The sequence below is a fragment of the Nesoenas mayeri genome (genome assembly GCF_963082525.1).
Source record: "Nesoenas mayeri genome assembly, chromosome: 12".
Taxonomy (NCBI): Eukaryota; Metazoa; Chordata; class Aves; order Columbiformes; family Columbidae; genus Nesoenas; species Nesoenas mayeri.
In genome coordinates this window covers 19,227,914-19,247,265 of record NC_137547.1, presented here as the reverse complement: position 1 = coordinate 19,247,265, position 19,352 = coordinate 19,227,914, and the positions used below count along the sequence as shown (strand labels likewise).

General features: G+C 38.4%; 1 protein-coding gene across 1 annotated transcript in view; it reads left to right on the top strand.

The window, feature by feature from the left end:
- Positions 1 to 19,352, top strand: part of BEAN1 (brain expressed associated with NEDD4 1) — a gene marked incomplete at its 5' end in the record, with an annotated part of 37,411 nt that overhangs the window by 7,651 nt on the left and 10,408 nt on the right. The gene's annotated exons all lie outside the window — the stretch shown is intronic.

Sequence of the window (19,352 nt, the reverse complement as noted above, 5' to 3'; positions counted from 1 at the left end):
ACTTCTTCCCAGTGAGGGTGTCAGAGCCTGGCCCAGGCTGCCCAGGGGGGTTGTGGAGTCTCCTTCTGTGCAGACATTCCAACCCGCCTGGACACCTTCCTGTGTAACCTCATCTGGGTGTTCCTGCTCCATGGGGGGATTGCACTGGATGAGCTTTCCAGGGCCCTTCAACCCCTGACATTCTGTGATTCTGTGATACTGGTAATGCACTTCAGATGAAAGTCAACAAAAAAAATGAGTTTTAAGAGTGAGCCTGACACTGTCCATCCTCTCGTGGGCATTCAGAGGCAAGACACAGCTAATGCAGAGTTAAACCCTCTGGAACATGCATGGTGTAGACAGCAGGCCTGCAACACCAGCTGGGTCATCTCCAGACCCGCTGCCTGGCTCTACAGGGGGGTTCGTGCAACGTGGCTGCACTGCAGAAGTGAACAGAGCCCAGTAAGAAGAGCAGGATCCAGGTCAGCTCCACAAAGCACAGAAGATTGAGTTTAACTTAGAATTCAGAAGGGCTACAGTTAAAATGCATGGGAGGACACACAAGACCTGAATCTAGGCAAGACCTCAGGCTCTTATGCTTTTAATGCCTAATCTAATCAGCAGAGATAAGAGTTAGACATGTGATTTGTTTTTTTTCTCTGAAAAAAAAACATATTGGGTGTGATTGTGGAAGATTTAATGGGTACACATCAGTTTTTATGATGTTGCATCTTGCCTGGATCACATAAAAACCTTTCAGTGACTTACACTGCACCTAAGTATGCATTATTTTCTGCCCTTCCATAAAGGTATGCATAAAGCAAGTAGTGTGGCAACAAACTCTTTTTAATGTATGTAAATTTAATGTATGTAAATGTTGCTAAATACAAAGCTATCCATTCAGTGCTAATAAGAAAAAACAAAGATAGCTAACAAAATAGAGTCAAATAGTCACAGGTTTGCTCTGAACACATTAAGAGCTCAAAAACACTAACCCAACAGATCATTTGCAATGGTTACAGAAGCACACGCAAATCAGAAATTGCCTAGAGGAAAAATCCATTATTTTTCAATGTAAAAACTGATTTGCTGTTCACAGACGAACCTGAGAGCGAGCAGAGTGTCATCCAGCGAGGCACTAACATCTGTCACTTCATATATACTTCACAGACACAGAAATGTTTCAGACAAGACAAGTGCCAAAGCACCTCTGCCATGTGTTGGTTTTGCTGAATAACAGCAAGACCTGTTAGAAGATCAGCACCAACAGCAAATCTACACAGAACCACTATGCAATTAGATCTGGTTCACCGTTTCCTTCGGTCTCATACTGCCCAGAACAGCACTGCTACCCAGTAATAGTGGACAGACAAGGTGGGGACAGAGCCAGGTGGAATTCCAAAGCTGACAGAGATTTCCCTATGCAGTTAGCATTCACACCAACAAGTCACATCTGAACACGTGGCTAAATGACCACTTGTGTATTAAAAAAATCCCTTTGCAACTAATCTATAGGTAATATTATATAACATGTATATAAGGGGGTGAGTATATATAAACAGATATATTGACATCTTCATTATTTTTGATGTGTGCAAGATAGAGGAACTCCACTTGAATTATTTATTGTTCTTATTTCTAACTTTCTGCTTTTGTAATACTAACAATGAAACGTTTAGCCCACAGGTTAGCAAACACTTTCATGCACTTGTCTATTTCATCCTAATACATTTTAGAATTTCCTGGCAAGATCCAAGAACCTGTGATGCCTGCTGAAGGCAATACTCATTTAGTGCACTATACCCTTGAGCCATAAAGCATGAATAAAAACATCAAGCTTTTACATATTAGTTGCCATTATTCTTTTTCATCTTAGATTTGTTACACTTACTTTACAGTTAATGGCATCTCCATTCTTCTTTTTTTTTAATTTTGGCCAAGAAAAACTTCATCTCCTTCATACAAAACCCACACGTAATACAATAAAAAGGTACCAAGAAGGAAGCATAGTTCCCTTATTGCATGTTTCTCTGTTAAAGCACTTGTGGTAAACATCTTCAAAGCTTGTCTCAATCATATAACCTGTCCATTACTTCGCGTGTCCTTAGACAGTCTATCATGCAGTTTAAGGCAACAGATTAAAAATGCAAATAGATCTATCACATAAGAATGTTGGTTTCTTATTTTGATGTTTTCATAGACAGGGGGATTGTCAATTTTTTGCATAAACATATAAAATATTTTTCAATTAAAATAGTAAAAATCTACTTCCATGTAATTATTTCAACAACCTGAAAACCTTTTGATAAGTCGCATTAGGTCACTTGTTTATTAACAACAGGCACATGTAGCATACTATAGAGCTACAGTTATCGAACTATCACTAGTAAAAATGTATGGCCATCGTCTCCCCATGTGTTTAGAGGCCACATCTGTATTCCCCTCCAATCATGCACACAAATGCCCAGTGAAAATTTTGACCTTCTTCTAGATTTCTGTTTCTTCATGGACAAAAGCTGACCTAATATTTTCTGAATCAAACTGCTGGTAGTCAGCAGTGTCATCACTAGTCTGTATTTATATGAATGCACATTACTAGTGTGCAACAGAGACTGTTACTACCTGTAGTTCTGATGAATTAAATGGAGGAGGGAAGAGACAGCTGTTGTCTGGCCTTTTCTGAAACCCAGACAAAAGCTATAGTCCAAACTTCTGCCATGCAATATGGTATTTCTTGACTAAAAATGCCTCAATGGACACTAAGCAGATGTTTTGAAATGAGTTTCCATTCAGCTGGAAGTTTACATTATGATTTATGGTGAGAATTGTAAATCTAGTGTATTGGACAGGTTAAAATTTCCATTTTTATCATGTTACAAATTAATAACTTCCACATTAAAAAAAATAACAGAATAAAGTCATAATCCACCTTTTGAGTTGTCTGTGAAAACAGCCCTTGTCAAAGTTATTCTTAGTTATGGAAACTGAAAATCATGGTACACTGGAGTTTAAATCCCTTTCTATTGCTTAAACTAAGTTGTTGTTGCAGTTCTTGGAAGCTTGACTCTGAGAAAGCCGGTTCAAGATATCTCCCTGAGCCTAAAAATTCCTGAGTACAGAGGTCCACATCTTGTACTGTATATAGAGGGAAGTGTCCAGAAATGCTGTTCAGATCACAATCTCTGCTTGTAATGGAAGGACTGAACATCCAAACATATTGCACAGCACTCAACAGGACAGCAAATGAACCCTCTGAGTACTACTCACAAGACTGTCTTCTGTGTAATTACCAAAGCACTTTTGTGATAGGATCGATTAATTACATTGCTAAGCAGCAGGTGATGCTGTTCAGTAGTGTGCAGAGATCTGTTTCTTAAATTTGTTACATGGAATGTTTATCAAAGTCCAAAAAGACTTTAATGCTGATAACATGCTATACTGTGTTATTTTGTTTTGTTCTTTCTATTTTAATTTTGTTCCACCTCTGGCTTTCTAGAAACCCAAGATACCTTTAAGTAAAGCTGAAACAGCAGTAATAATACTGTTTTTATACAACAACTACTGGTTATGCAACGCAGAAAAAGAACACACATAACTTTTGGAACTGTGTTGAAAAAATCCGTACAATAGTTTTACCTTCAAACGTACATCAATGTGTATCAAACCAGAAAATGCGACCCTTTTCAGGTGCTTCTGAAAAGCAGTACAGTTCACTGCCCAGTAAATACCTTAGGTACTTAGGTGTTTCTGTCATCAGCTATTGAGACTGCTGAATTTTTGGTGGACTACGGCTATACAGGGACCCTGAGGGAAGCTGATCACATGGAACTTCATTTGGTGAGGCTGGACTAAAATAGAAATTCAGTCTCAGATATCAACTAATAGAACAGTCACCCAGAACGGGGATAAAATATACCCACCCAAGTAAAAGGGATGTCTTTGCTATTGCCCCCCAATAATTATCCCAGTCTGAAAGCTGGTCAGTTATTCCTACCAACACTACAGAATTTTTGCTATAAAAACGCATCAGAGAAGCACAGTGGGTTTTTTGCTTTGTCCTGGACTAGATCCTCTGTGACAGTACTTAGGTGTAAACTAGCAGCTCTGGTGTGAGCAGTCAGGCCTTTAAGCAAATACCCAAGATTAGAGAATCCAAAAGCATGGAAGTTTGTGCAGGTGTATAAACAAAAAGCTTTTCTCTAGTACACCCGTTAGAAGTTTATTATACAACAGTTTTATTTTTTGGTCTGAGGAAACCTTCTTTCTTTAAGCAGAGAAAGAAATGGCGAAGTTCCTCAGTCTGTTACACATGCTCACTACATTTGTGCATTCACCCCAGGGGATTCTAGATTTGTCAGTAACTAAGGGGAACACATGAGAACTACTTCTTAAAACACTAGCAGTACATCAACCACGGACACAGACTAATGATAGAGTGAGAAGGAAATTACTTTCAAATCACCTCCTGCCCACTGTGTCGTTAATGCCTAACCTAATATTGTGGATTCACATACTTAGGCAGTGGGAGGGAATAAAATGAGAACCTTTTGTTCTAGCACTTATAAAATCAGATATGATAGTGTCTGTAATGGGGGCTCCCTGTACCAGTAACCACTACCATGTGGTCTCAATACTCATTTAGAAGAAGAGATTGCTTTGTATCAGCTATGCAGGTACGCTGGGTCTTGGAAATGAGAAGGGCAGAGGAAAAAGAGATGCTAAGAAAGAAGGGCAGAAATAAATACCTAGGAAAATGGAAAAACAAAACTGATAGTTCTTTCCCAACCAGTTTTACTATCATGTACCTCACTGAAATATTTTGTGGTCCACTGCTGTAAGACGAGAATGAGGCCATGGTACTTTGAGGATATCCACCACCATTGTGGGCAGTCCAGTCTCACTGGAACTCATGACATTATTACTTGTGCAGTTATGAGCAAATGGCAGAGGCATTAGATGTTTCGTATTTGAGACATTGACAAAGTTCCGTGAGGGCTTACACACAGAAAGGTGGTTACACAGGAAAGACAGGCTATAGTATCCTATGTACTCTTTCAGACCTAGGCATGTACAGGAAAAGCTTTGCAGCTAACCATGGTAAAGTGAATTTTCAGGGAAAAGGAAGGGAAGGGAATCAGGAAAACCTTGGGTGGTCAAAACCAACATCCAGTGTATCTACTGAGAGTAAGAGCAGACTTTCCACTGAGGCTATATTTCAGGAGAGATTGCCATCACATACTTGGCATATTGCTACAAGATGGAAAACATCCATGCTACGGCCACAAACCCTACTCTAGTTCTGGCAGAATAAGTGGTGGATCAAACACGAGCAATGCAGGATAAGTTCTTTTGAGAGGAGGGAATCTTTGTTCTTTTTATAACACCTCACACATCCAGTTTCCTAACCATGAATTCTGGGCATTGTGATAATGTAAGTAAAGATTAACAGTACCAATCAGCATGTTGAGCCATAGCTCTGACATTCCTCAAAGGCTGTTTGTGGCATCACAGTAATCAACCACAGCTTGATGAGCCACGTGTGTGCATTCATAGACATGATTCTCACACAGTATAGGCTTACCAACAGGTGATGTGTGAATACACATCTGTAAATGCAGCTCTGTAGAAGAGGTGCCTTAATGTAGAAAGAAAAAATAAAACAGTAAATAATTTCATATTGCAGGATTCTAAGTCTGCACAATTCAGTTAATTTTTATGTCTCATCTTTATCTTGGCTTTCAGAGGCAAAATAGTTACTTCCTTAGAGTACCATGGGAGCTTGATTTTAGCATTTAAGAAGCAAAACACTGACATTAAAGTATTTCATTTCATGTGCAGCTACCATGAAATTCAGCCTAATGGGAAAGAACATGAACTATTTAAAGTGTATTTCAAGTACAAAAATATTTGCCTATTCTTTCCTGTATCAGTCAACCAAAATCACCACATGAAAAAATGCATTATTCTTTCTTCCTCTCTCTGTCTCACCCTTTCTCTTTCTTGTGCTCCCTTTTCTTAACTTGACTGATGATTTTTTGCTGTTAAATCCTCTTGAATCAGAAGTAGAACCACTGCTAAGTCTTAACAAAAGCATTGTACTGCATGTACTCAAGGGAGGCTGCCCTGAGAAGCAATGCATGGATTTGTTCCAGTTGAGAAAACAAGCTAATATTTCCCTTGCCTTAAGAGCAAATCAAATGTAGTATAATCTTTGCTCAAGGGTTAACCATACATTTCTCAGAAAATATGCTCAGCAAAATAGCGTTGACCTGCAGCACTTAAGACCTACTTGCCTTCACCTACTCTTTTTTTAGTCCTCTAGCCAAAAATTTAGCATAGAGGCTTACATGCATACAAAGATTTTAGCCATCTTTTAGTGTCTCAAATTACCTATGTGCTTTTTTCCAAGCCTATATTATCTATGTAGAGACTTTCCTGAAGCCATAAGAAAGTAGTATTAAACGCTAAAATTCTGCTTCAGATTGAAACGTGCATTTTCATGGGAGCCAAAGAATTTGCTCCACTGAAGCCCAAGATATTCATATCTGTGCAATCATTGCTCCCACTTCCAAGGGTTACATGACTGGAATATTTTGTACCAAAGAAATTGTCTTTTAGGCCACTTCAGACTTCTCTTTTTATTATTAAAATGAGTAAACACTGCTCAAAAACTTAAAATAACTCTGTCGTGAAGACTTTACCTAAGGAGCCAGGTTTATTTCATTCAAAAAGCTGCATCTACACAGATAATCCCACAGATTGCTTTTCTGTTAAGTACCACAGGCCATTTGGATTAATAATCTCCATCACTCTCTGTGCAGCTTAATATGAAATCACATAGGTAATCCTGCCCATGGAAAATTCTCTCTACATAATCCTGCCTAGAGTCAACCAGGATAGTTAACATGATCTTGTCTTGAGACTCTTGAGGGAACTATGTTAGAATACTATCCAGACTTTGAATTTGGACAGTTCCTGTCAGAAAAGCAGATTCCAAGGAAGGTACAGTACTGTTCTTTAACTAACTATTTTATGAACATAACACTTGAGATGCAGTGACAACCACCATTGAAAATATTAGATTTTAACCTAATGAATGCATTTGTTTCCATTCATTCCCAGCTAAATCCATTATATGTCGTTTTAATGTTATTCCATCACAGAAGATGCTTTGGCCTCCAGTTAGATTTCAGTTCTTTGGAGCATTCATGAAATTTATTTCTGTTTTATTAGAAGAATTTAGATTGTTCTGGAAATTTTTATCTACTCTTTCCATGTTACAGCAATGGGCAGCCTATTGCATACAAAAAATGCTGTTGCTGGACTTGTTTATAAATTTCATGTACTACCTTAGTCTGGATTATCAAAATAATTACAGTGATATCCTCTGCTCTTATACCTCTCATTTATCCTTTCTAAGGATTAATTTGAAAGACTGCTTCTTCCAGTGCTGTTATGGTTATTCAGCATATTTTTCTCTTTTATTTGCTGACATTAAGTTTTATTTAATGCATTTGTACCACCTGCTGAGGGTCAGTATTTGTTAATCTTGCTTGAAATAAAATCCTACTCGCATACTCCCAACTTTGCTAAGCAGAAATGAACAATGGACAGAACTGAAATAGCCCTCCAGTAACTTAATTAGAGCAGAACCTTTATCTGTATTATGCATCTTTAACTGGACAACTTATCTATTCATAAGCACATTGCTAAAAAGAATAGAGGGTTTAGAAAATAACAACTAAGCATAGCATTCTAGCATACAGTAAACACGAAAGGCAAGCCTGCGCGGCCCTGGCACCGTTTGTCTCCTAGCTAGAAAAATCAGCAATGGCTCAGTAGCCTTAAGAGACAACTGTGATCAGGTACCATCAAGCAAAGATGCCACCACCAGGTCTTCCTGAAATGGGACAGTCCTGATGATGATGACCCCCCTTGCCCTGTTAACTTAGAAAGTGCTCAATTCTGATCAGTATAGCCATTGTCGAGGTAGAGATAAGAATGTTAAATTATTTGACAGGATATAAAGAACGATTAGTTCCATTTCATAGTGGGAAATTATCCATATTAGTGTTATATTTTGAAATATATTAAAATATCTCTTTGTATGCTTGTATTTTTTCAGGAAGATAAGCTAAGGTTTAAAAGGGGAGTTTCTCTCAAGGCAGCCTGACAAACCTGCTCTGTAAACTCGCACAGACAGACAAACTGAGGGATCTTGATATGCATTTTCCTTCATCTGTAATATGAAGTCTGTGAATTCAGAAAAAGATATTTTAAACCATTTCAGTAATTTTTACTACACCACTTCTATAATACAAACTTTCAAAGCGACAAGACAAGAAAAAGGGCCGATCAGCTGTTCCCACAATCTAAATAGTTAAACAGTGACAGTTTTTGAACATGCATCTCAGTGCTCCCTAAATTGAAAAATTTTGCATGAATAAAATCAAGAATGCATTTGCAGTGTGCAAAGTATGCACATCAGCACTTTCCTGAATTGAGGCCTAATTTCTTTGTCCACAGTCTCTATAAACAAATAGCAAAATCCAGCTTTTTGACACATTAACTTTACAAAACGTGTTAGTGGGAAACACTATATGCAGTACAATTGAGAATAAGATGAAAAATAAAGAGCAAATAGAAAAGAGTCAGCAGGGCCAGGGGGCATAAAGCCTCCTTGAAATCCTAAATTCAAATATGCCTTAAGTCATGACAAATAATTGGGTTGGTTTCATCTGAGCGGCTAACAGAAGAGGCTTGTTCATATCATTACATTGCAAGAGATGTGTTTATAGCTGCCAGGCTTTGATCGAGAGACAAAAGTGGCAAATAAATGCATATTCTAGATATAAATCCATAAGCAAGGTTAAAAAAAAAATAATAATGGTAGACAAAAAAATATTCTCCTGCTCTATTTTACTGAGCATCATTGAGACTCTCAAAAACAACAGTAATTCACAAAACTAGTAAATGGTGTTCATAAATGAATGAAACCCTGATGACATCCTCCTCTGAGCCAGGGAAAGGTACAAACCAGTGATATGTGAAAGGCAGACTGAAGAGTTCAGTCTAACTTAGATGATGCTTCTAGCCTAAAGCGCTGATAAATACCTCACCATCTTTGTAACACTGCACTTGCCGTAACAGTTACACGCGAAAAGATTTACACAGGAAAAGAAAAAGAATTAAGCATCCTTTTATAACAACCTTTAGTGGAGTTACAGAGATAGCCTTTGTCTTGTGTAGATTCAGTAGCCTGGCCCCAGGAGTGCTGGATTAATTGGAAGTTGAATTACATGCCTGTGTGGAAGCTGGATCTGCTTGGGGGTGTAGTGTGGTTCTCCTGAGCTGTGTCTCCACAACTGCTGTGCATCTGTGCCTGGGGACCAACCCTGCGCCTGCCCAAGGAGTGAGGTCAGGGTGCCGATTCTGCATCCAGGATGCACTTGTTGCGGGGGAAGTTTTTATTCACGTGGTGTGATTTGCACCATGGCCGTAAAAAGTTGTGGTGGCTTAACTGAGGGGATGGTGCTCTACCAGATGAGGGACAGGGATGGTCGAGGCTGGCGGTGCTTTCTGAGTGCCTCTGCTAGCAAAGCTGCAAGTCTGCTACTGGGAAGAGAAACAGCCATTCTGGGGATTCTCCCAGGAAAGAGAAATGTCAGAACTGACAGTGTTTGCAGAAATAAGCTGTGTTGGCAAAATTCTTGTAGAAGTCACCAAAATGTAAATGAACTCCACTGACTCAGGGAAGCAATCTCCAGAAGAAAGAGACACAGAACTTATTTGCATTTAGCAGGGGATTACAAGTGTCATTGTTCTCTCTCCTCCTCTCAAACTGTTGGCTCAGTGTCAGCAGTGCAGAGAAGCAATTCTCTTTCTTGAAGCCAGTTTAATAACAAGAGAATAAAGTGTGTATCCCTGTGCTAGGCAGCTAGCTATTTTTCACACATAATTTGCTGCAGGAATCCTGATTCTCAATACTAGGAATATAGTATATGATACAGCACACCAGAAACATGTAGAAGTACATAATTAGAACAGGAAAAAAGGAGGTTGGTCAATGAAAATGCAAGACAGATTCATCACTTCGGTAAGATACAGTGAGGTCAGTCCACAGGCTTTTGTTGGGCTTCGAATGTTTTCTTGCCCTGAGTATTAGGCTGGAAATAGTAGTCAGCACAGGCTTTGCAAAATACTTGAGAAACCTCATTCTGGAAATACTCCATGGAACATGAGTTAACAAGAAGGGCAGAAATTTACCTGATGATAAAAATGCATGAGCAAGACAGGTATAATACAACATGTTCATTTTGTTGTCTGGAGAAAGGAAACATCATCAGGATAAAAACAAAATATGCCAAGATAGTACAGTACACTTCCCACTTTTAAAGTAATATAAAGCAAAATATTACAAATCTAACAGGCATAAATGCCATACTTTCACCATAAAGAATAAATAGCACAGTAATCCCCACTGCAGGAGAGATTAAAGCATTGAGAAAAAAAACCCACACTCCATGTTTCCATGGCAAGTCTCTTTTTTTTCCTATTTTCTATTGCCACATAACCCACGTAACATTCATTAGAAGTAATTGCTTAGCTTAAGGAAATAGTGTGCTGGTAATTCATCCCTCTTCCACGGGTCACAGAAAGTGCAGGAAAAACATGCAGAATTAGAACATGACTTAGCACAGAGCATAAGACGTAGATCACGTGCTGTAGAAAGTGTCAATTTGCTTTCATTTAAATCACAAGTCAATTTAAAGAGAAGCAGAGTTAAGGTATTGCTCTTTTGGTTTTTGACTTAGGGAACACGTTTAGTTAAAGTGGCTCTCTACTGAAATGCATTGGTGTGTTACTTCAGAGCCTCAGTGCAACCATCTGTCCTCAGAAGACCGCGATGCAATTTGAACACTGCCGGCCCTTTCAGTAGGCACACAACGAAGTATTCTTCTGACAAAATGGTATCTATACTTGCATTAATAGAGGTCAGCATGGGATTTCATGACTGAACAAGCCAAAAAAAGAGGTCACAGTCTGGATATGTTAAAATTGTGCGCATTTAGTTTATCGTTTGGGGCTTGAGAAATTGACCCGTCTCATGGGAGACGCTACCATCCCAATGATATGGTGTTGGGTAACATGCTGCTCTTTACCACTAACGCCATGCCCTCCCTTTGAAAAGGAGCAAACGCTTCGACTTTGGATGCCGAGTTCCTGATACATCACCTCTTCTACTGGGAGAGAAAAAATAGTGTTGGATATATAGGTGGTAGGTTTCAGTCAGGTAGCTGTCTGTTGCACTGTGAAGTCCAGCAGGCACCACATCCTCTCCACTGTGTAGGACACTATTTTACCTAAGAGGGAGTTAACACGATGCAAAATAAGTCCCCAGATTTTCCTTCTGTAGTCCACCAAACACCATGTGACCTGTTGTACAGGTAACCACAACGCCCTGCCACATGTTGCTTAGACAAATGGAGCACCTGCAGGCTCAGAGTCACCTGGGCATAGTTCTGCTCCCAATCCGCTCGCTTCAGCACGTGTTTCTGCCAAGTCAGAAGGGAGGAGATGGGTGAGAAAGCTGCCGCCTCTGTCTGCTCCGCAGTCAGGAAGGACAAGCAAACCGGCATTCACCAAATGGAAACAAAACACGTCTGAAAGTCAGCATTTCTCCTACCACTCTCCACTCCTTTCCACTTTCCACAAAAACATGAAAACCTTGCTTCAGCCTGCTAACTTGCAGTGAAAATAGCCTAATTTTTTCAGTAGAAATTGCCAACAAGAAAGAGAAGAGTTCTTTATTAAAGGATGATAAGTGAAAGCTGAGATTAAGACTGACATTAGGCAAACTGATTTCATATTAATCTTGTTTTGGGATCATAACACAGCAACTATTTGTGATAATACATGTATATACACATTCACAGGAGGCAGACACAGGTTTTATGGGTTTGATGTATTTGTATTACATTATCTTGAGTAAGAATCCAAAGGACAATGTTTATAGAGTATATGAGGCTAGCGAAATATTCCATTGATGGAGAGACATCCATCACAAATGTCACCACATCCCCACCATAGAGCAGTTCACACAAAGGGTATGTCCAGGCTGATGGGGCCCATGATGCAGTCCATTCCTGTCCCAGGCCTCTGAGCCCCCACTGCCACTTTTAGTGATTTGGCACCTGATCCTTGGAACCTGGGCTTGCTCAAACTGAACAGGCTCGTGCCTGAACTCGCTGCACCTTTCTCCTATCACGCTGACCAAGCTGTTTTGTGCAAGGGGCAGAGACAGAGCGCTGGAACGGAACAAAGAGGTGTTCTTGTTTTCATTGGCTCTTTGGCGTTAACTACTAGGACAAATAAATTAAATGTATTTTGGCAATGGAACAACACATGCAAGTCGTCTTTGAAAAGAAAAATTCTGTTCTGGCAGACAGGGGTTTCCTTACCATCCCCTCCTTCCACCTAGGAAGGTATTGTCACCCTAAAGAAGCCACATCTAAAGCAAATGTGACAGGATCAGCTAAAGGTTATTTCAAGGTTTCAACCTTCTCCCACATTTATTCTTGTAATTAAATACCAATAATTAAGTATATTGTCTTTAAAGGAACATATTAATTCGAATAAAGATTTGTTAATTCAAGACAAGGCAAAACCTTGAAGTTAGATTTCTCTGCTTAGGATTGCTTGTAGAGTTTACAAAAGAATTACTAAATTCAAAAACAGTTTGCCAAAGTTCCAGTAGAAAAAAATAAAATCTTAATTGAAAAAATACAACCATAAAGTATATTTCAAATCTAATTCAATTTGCTTGCAAATAATGATTATCGTTATGTTCCTAACTTATAGATGCTTTCATGGATGAATAATCTCATCTCATCCTGTGATCACTATGCATGTACATTAAACCTGCACATGTAAAACTGGTATGAATGCAGTTCTGAAAAATAAAGCATTCCTCCAGCACGTCTTATTGACATGCTGCTCATTTGAAATCCTACCTTGGAAAAGTGTCTGCTTCTTTGTAATTTCGTGTTTGGGAATAATTAAGAGATGAGCAGATAAGTGAGCCAGTGCACAAGATAATTTAACTGGACACTATTGATTCCTCCTATACTGATTCAGGAACTGGTGGTGATGAAGACTTGTTCAGATGGAGGAGCAGTAGTAGTGCAAAAGAAATCACAGGTTAGGTGTGATTCATCAGTGATATCTACCACATAGTCAGTGAGAGAGTAAAAAAAGAAAGCTTGTGCTAAATTAATCAGAGGACCATAATTCATAGTCAGTAATCATCTTGACCAATATTGTAAATTAATTAATTATACATTATTCATTACTTTTTATCTCAGTCATCATCATTTTCTAAGGTTGATATGCATATGTTTCTCTTTGCAGAGTTTTTGGGTAATCTAACACTGATAAAAGGCAATACGAGAAATAAACGTATGCATTATTTGGCTATCTCTAATCTTTCTTCACAGACAGGGTTTATCTCCAAGTATCACAGGAGATGAACTGGAGCAGTGACTTTCCTTTCAGAACCAAAAAGCTCACAGAACAGTCATAGCACTTCTTGAATCAACAAAGTTGCCCACACCTTCACAAGTATTCAATGCTTGCAGGCTCAGGTATATTGTTAGCAATGAGGCCATCTGTTTTTATCATCAGCCCTGTCTTCCTTAGCCCAACCCTAAAATCTGGTATTTTTGGAAACTATGCAGCAGCTGCTAGTTAGAAAAAAAAATCTGTGATCTCATTGCCAGAAGGACTTAACAAGATAGTATTAACAAGTGACACAGTAAATATGAATACATTAATTATTTTAATAATCCAAACAGCATGATATTTCTTCTATCATACGCTGTCAGCACAAGGGAGATCAGAGACAGGATTTAAATTTAAAGTCCCTGTACTATATGATATTCAGTATGGCCTTTAGAACAAATTGTAGTAGGACAACATGCACAGACTGAACATTATAAATGTGTAGGTGTAGCTCCATAACACACAGTGGTTATCCTTGTTAACATTTCTAGCACATTTCTCCCAATTAATACCAATGCATAAGCTACCTAGAAGGCGGCAGGGGTTCAAACAGGATTTTATTTTTGCGTAGCGTTCTTGTTAAAGAATTGCAATCTGTCCCTTTATCACCAGTAAAAAAAGAAAAGCACAACACTGACCACCACACACAAAAAACCCTAAACCATACACACAAACAAAAACCTACTTACAACCCAAAATCCCCACACAAACCACTAAACCAGAAAGCCACACCTAACTTCAAACCACATTCCCTTACCAATTTACAATGGAAGGGAGGAGCTCTCCCATCTTGGAGTCATGAACATCATCCCACCGTAGTATAGTTTCAAGAAACCCCTACCACTCCTGATTAGGGCCTCTCAAAAGATACCTTGTGATGTGCAAGACAAGAATGAGGAGTTAAAGGAACTATTTGGTACATGCAGAGATGTCAAACCTTTCCCATTTAATGTTTTCTCCTGAAGTTTCAGGACAGTGAGTACTTTGGATTTTAAAAAAAAAAAATGGTATCCACTTCCCTTTGCCATTGTAACTGGGCATTTCACCAGCACAGTTGTATTTAGGATATGCTGTGAAGTTCATGCTTTTATAATTCTGAGAAATAGCTGTTCACCTGCTATTCCAAGGTAATGTAGTATTTCAAAATTGCTTTGAGGCAGTAGGGAAATTCTGAGTTAACATCTTGTCTCTACAGCAGATCAAAAACTTACTGTTAATCTTTTTAATAATTAATACAAGGCTCATCTCGGCTTTTTACATATTTGACTTCCCAGTTACAATCACCATCAGAAGCTTTAAAGAGAAAACAGCCACCTTTTCCAAGCTGATTTTTGTTCAATTTCAGCAAATTAATCATTCATTGCATGACTCTTGCTCTAAGCAACTGAAGTTCAAGGCTTCCTTATTGTTTTAGCCTTCCTGTGGTTCACTCATTCAGCTAACACCACATAGACAAGCTACATCTTCCACGAACTGTCACCTGCCCTGTAGCTACCTCTTTAGGTCATATTAGATGTAGTTCAGACAGAGCTCAACCCCCTGAAGAGGAGATACGAGACATCTCTATCACAGTTCAACCAGACAGACTGCTACGATGAAATATAGAATTATTTGCCAATTACCTTTTTTCAAACCTTTCCTTCTCAGGACAAAAAAAAAATATGTATTGCTACCTTTTTTTCCCAAATTCTATATAAGAAGCTTATGTGCCAAAATAGCAGAGTTTCTCACAATAAAAAAAAAATTGCTTTTGCCCTGGTCAAGTCACTAGCAACCTAAGTTGGATACGAGCTTATGAATGTAACGTAACTTTAATGGGTAAAACAGGATTCTCATCATACTTACTTATTTCCAAGGCCTAATACAGAGTTTCTGAAAAAAGTAATAGGTTCAGGTCCTGCTTATAAAATTTTATTAGTTCAAAGTTGTTTGTATATGAGAAAATAGAGGAAGAAATATATTGTCCATCACAAAGTGGGCTGTTACACTCTCAGAGTGATTTGTTTCACTGCAGTGGTGTTTATCATGTTGATAAAACAGACCATGGATCTGAAAATTGGAAGATTTTTCCTGTTAATTTGAAACAGCACCTATACATACTGCTGTGACATCAACATAATGTCCTACAGCCACAGCATCTGAGAAGATTTATTTCCTGAGCCCTTATGCAGCCACATTCTCTTTGCTCCTGACATTCTCAATTTGCAGGCTGCTGGTGATCCAATCTTATTCATTCTGGCTCTATAATAAGGATGTCAATGCAAGAAGAGAAAAGTCATTATCTGATAGCCAGGAGACATGATAAAAAGGCAGAGTTAGATATCTCAGGGGAAAGGCCACCCTTTCTACCTTGGATGAGCTTCTCAAGGTCATGAGCAGCTTTTGTACCTGTAAGTATGCTCCAAATTCACTTTAAGTGGAGTGCCTCAGATAAAACTGAAATGTCTCTATCACAGTCTCATGTCTGAATAAGGTTTTGATTTTTTTACTATTAATCAGTGAAAATTTTTAATTATTATTAGAACATACATATGCAGTGAGAAAGATCAAAGGGGCAACATGAGCTGCAGAGAAACTTAGACTAAATGTATGGGTCCACCTTGGTTAATGGCATTCACATGGGTTTGGATTATGCTGAAGTATCTCCCACAGCAGTAATAACCAGGCAAGACTAGTTAACCATTTGTAGAGAAAGATTTTTACCTCACATTTTAAAATAATTAATTTCATCTGGTTTGGGTAATTGTTTAAATGTCACAGTTGCAGCAACTGACAGAAAACATCTATTTATTCATCGACTTTGTCAAATAACTACTAAGTGTCTGTGAAACAAAACCACTCCGTGTCTTATCCTTTCCACCAGTGATAACAGGAATTATCCTCTTCATTGAGATGATAGAGAGATGTTAAACTGGGGTAGAGATTTGGTTATCTTACTAAGATCCAGCCTTAAAATCAGCTCTGATTGTTAAAGGGAACAAAGAAAAGCCTATCAATTACAAAGACCACGGCAGCTTCACTAGAGCTGATGGACCTTTGCGGGTAGCAAGAAAGGCAAACTATTACAATATAGAGAGCTGATTTTCATTTATATGCAGTGCTTCCTTTCTGTCTCATCTGGGCTACAAGCAGGTAAAAGCCAGTGAAGGGAGAAGCCATTCCTAATAAAGGGCTGTATCTCGGATGAACCAAGCTCCCGTGACACGTGTACACCAAGACATTTCACTCTGACAGGATCTGACCCAACTGAAGCCTCAACATTACTTACTGTCAAGTTAGAAAGGGATACAAGGAGTCCCTTCCTTCAAAGACTGGTTAATGAGAAGAAGAAAGCGCAACCTAAGCCAGAAGAGTTGAGTTGTACTACACCTCCTTCAGTTATGTAGAGTTACTTCACCAGTTGGTCTGTTGAGATTCAGCAGCACTGGGTAAAATAATAATGCGATATTTAATGGGATATTTAAGGGACTTTGCAGACTGATAAATTATTGTCTAACACTGAATGAATAGTGTAGGTAATTTTCCACTAGTACTCTCATTCTAAATTAAGGGTTCGCTCAGTCATATGTGCCCCTTGCATTGTATTCACAGCTGCAACAGCCAGCATGTTCCATTTCTGCATGTCTGGTTAGTTACTCAACTCCCATCACTGGATAAAAGCAATGGTTTGTGCATCCAATATAAGTGATATTTAGAGAATTAGATATAAAATATTTATGCATGTATTGTTTACAATTTGCAGTCTCATAGAAAAAAAATACAACTTACCTCAAAAAAATGTTAGCACTGCTGTTGCTTTTGTATTTATGGGCTTTACATACATTTTCAGATACTTCTACTCTGAATAAAAAAACACAGCACTTTTATTTGCAGAAATGTATAGTTTGTCAACAGAAGATGTGTTTGGATAAGAGGAGAAAAATTTATAAGATGTTCCTTTGCCAAAAGTAATGTAAACATCTTTTGCCTCCAAAAAATTTAAAGCCAAGGACTTTATATCAACATAGTGTCTCATTCTGTAGTTGTTAGTCACCTGAGCAATTCCCATAGTAGTAACTCGCTCTGTAAAATCTGGAGTACTAGACTCACAGCATCAAGTTGAAAATAAGAGAAGTTTATCAACTGCATATTGTTTTAGGAGCTAGGCTAAGGGGAGTTACTCATTCCTTCTCATAAGAGCAGTACTGCAATATATCTTGTCTTTACCAGAGACTGGGTAGATTAGATTAAAAAATAAAAATCATGATAGTGAGAAACAAGAGAGAAAATAGACAAGATTTGGCACAGCTGAGGAGGCCCTGAGAACATGCAAGATAAATGGGCTGTCTTGAAATAAAAAAAATAACACCTCAAGTACAAGTGCAGAGTATGAGACAGTAAGTTCTGTTTGCAGTCACTGCTAATCTGTTAGATTGCTATAAAGCAAAATAGGACCAAATATTAGTGCTCACACTGGGAAGCACCACAGGAATGTCCAAAATAGTCAATCTGTTAAGATACCAGTTAGCTTCCGTACCCAACCGGTAAGTAAATAAATAAGTCAAGCCTACTCTTCTCTTCTTTAGACAGTCCCTTCCTGTTTAGAGTTTAGGAGTTATCCAAGTTTTGAAAGACCCAAAAGCACTCACTGCTGCCTCATTTCTTTCCCACTGAACTCACCAGGAAACTAATCCCCAAGTCCAGTTTCAGAACTATTTGACTGCAGTTTGAAGAGCACAAGTCTGATAGTGCGTGGAGCAGCCTCACACCCCAGGCTCATGTTCTCATCATGATCGCAAAGTTAATTCTTCCCTTTTATCTTAGTATGTCAGCCAAAATTACCAATAATTTCTCCACCAGTACTTTCAGTTCTGGTGTCAATTCCTTGCAATTGTGATTTAAACTAATTGGCACTGCTGGGATATTTGTATCTTTCAAACACACAATTTGCAAAAATCTGAATAAACAAAGCTATGGAAAGCCAGCAGGAGTACACACGTGTTGGACATTATTACCAACAGAGATAGTAAAGAAAACTATACAAGTGCAAGGGCCATAAGATCAGCAAGATCTACCCCTCAAGCATATCCCATAACCAAAAACTCTTTGCGCTGAGTATAGGACGGTTTTCCATACCCCTTTGATTTAACACTACAGAATCAGTTTAATTTTCAGAAAATTCAGTTCTCTTTTGGCATAAAATGCTTTGTAAAAACTCAGCACATTTCTTGGCTGTCAATTGCTCATACAGATTCTCAGCCAACAGTCAAGTGCTTCTAAAATAATAATAATAAAAAAAATTCGACTACTTGCTAATTCCCCATTTTTTAATATTTCTAGTCGGTTCTCTCAATGTCAAGCGTTAGCCAATGATAATGTACATTGGCTTGAAGCCATCATCATCTTTTTAAGCTTATTGTGACTGCAAGACACTAAGTGGTATATCCCAAGGGAAGAGAGTGAGGAAAACATTGCTGAAAAATATCTGCTAGCATCTATGCATGTAAAAAGCCCTTGCACTTCCAAAAGCTCATACTCACTTCACAGAACATTCAAAAGAGCAAAATTTTGTTAGCCTTAGTTTCTGTAGGAAACAAATTATTTATCTGTTCAACTGGCTTGGAGACAGATACAAAAATGTATCTTCCATGCCATATTTGAAAGTTAGTCTTGGTGTGCATATATATACATATACACATCTCCAGTAATCTCTTGCATCAATAAAATTCTTGTTTACTCTGATCTTTATATAATCTGATCCTTAGCAGCTAATGGGTGATTTCTTTTTAATTTGGGTGAGTGTAAATGTCTCTTCACAACTGACACGACCTTTC